The sequence below is a fragment of the Daktulosphaira vitifoliae genome, unplaced genomic scaffold (assembly GCF_025091365.1).
Source record: "Daktulosphaira vitifoliae isolate Bord-2020 unplaced genomic scaffold, ASM2509136v1 Scaffold_447, whole genome shotgun sequence".
Lineage (NCBI taxonomy): Eukaryota > Metazoa > Arthropoda > Insecta > Hemiptera > Phylloxeridae > Daktulosphaira > Daktulosphaira vitifoliae.
This window is the reverse complement of record NW_026100012.1, coordinates 4,660-4,994: the sequence shown is the minus strand read 5'-3', so window position 1 is coordinate 4,994 and position 335 is coordinate 4,660.

Sequence of the window (335 nt, the reverse complement as noted above, 5' to 3'; positions counted from 1 at the left end):
GTTTTATTATAAAGTAGTTTAGAAAAAATTCCGAAGGGTATTCTTTTAAAAATTATATTCAAAAAAAAAACTTATAAAATTTATAGTAATTTTTATATGGTATCAGTCAAAAATGGTACTCGAGTTTCCAAGTAACCCGTAAAAGAGAAATAGCTGGGCAATATCTGCGGTCATAAAACACTACATATTCTCCGACGTGCGACCGGTTTTTTGTACTCTTGACAAAGTTCCGAGACGAGTCCAGGCAATAATTATACACCAAAATTAAGCTTATAAAATATCCTATCGAATGGCATTAGTCAAAAATGGTACTCGAGTTTCCAAGTAACCCGTTT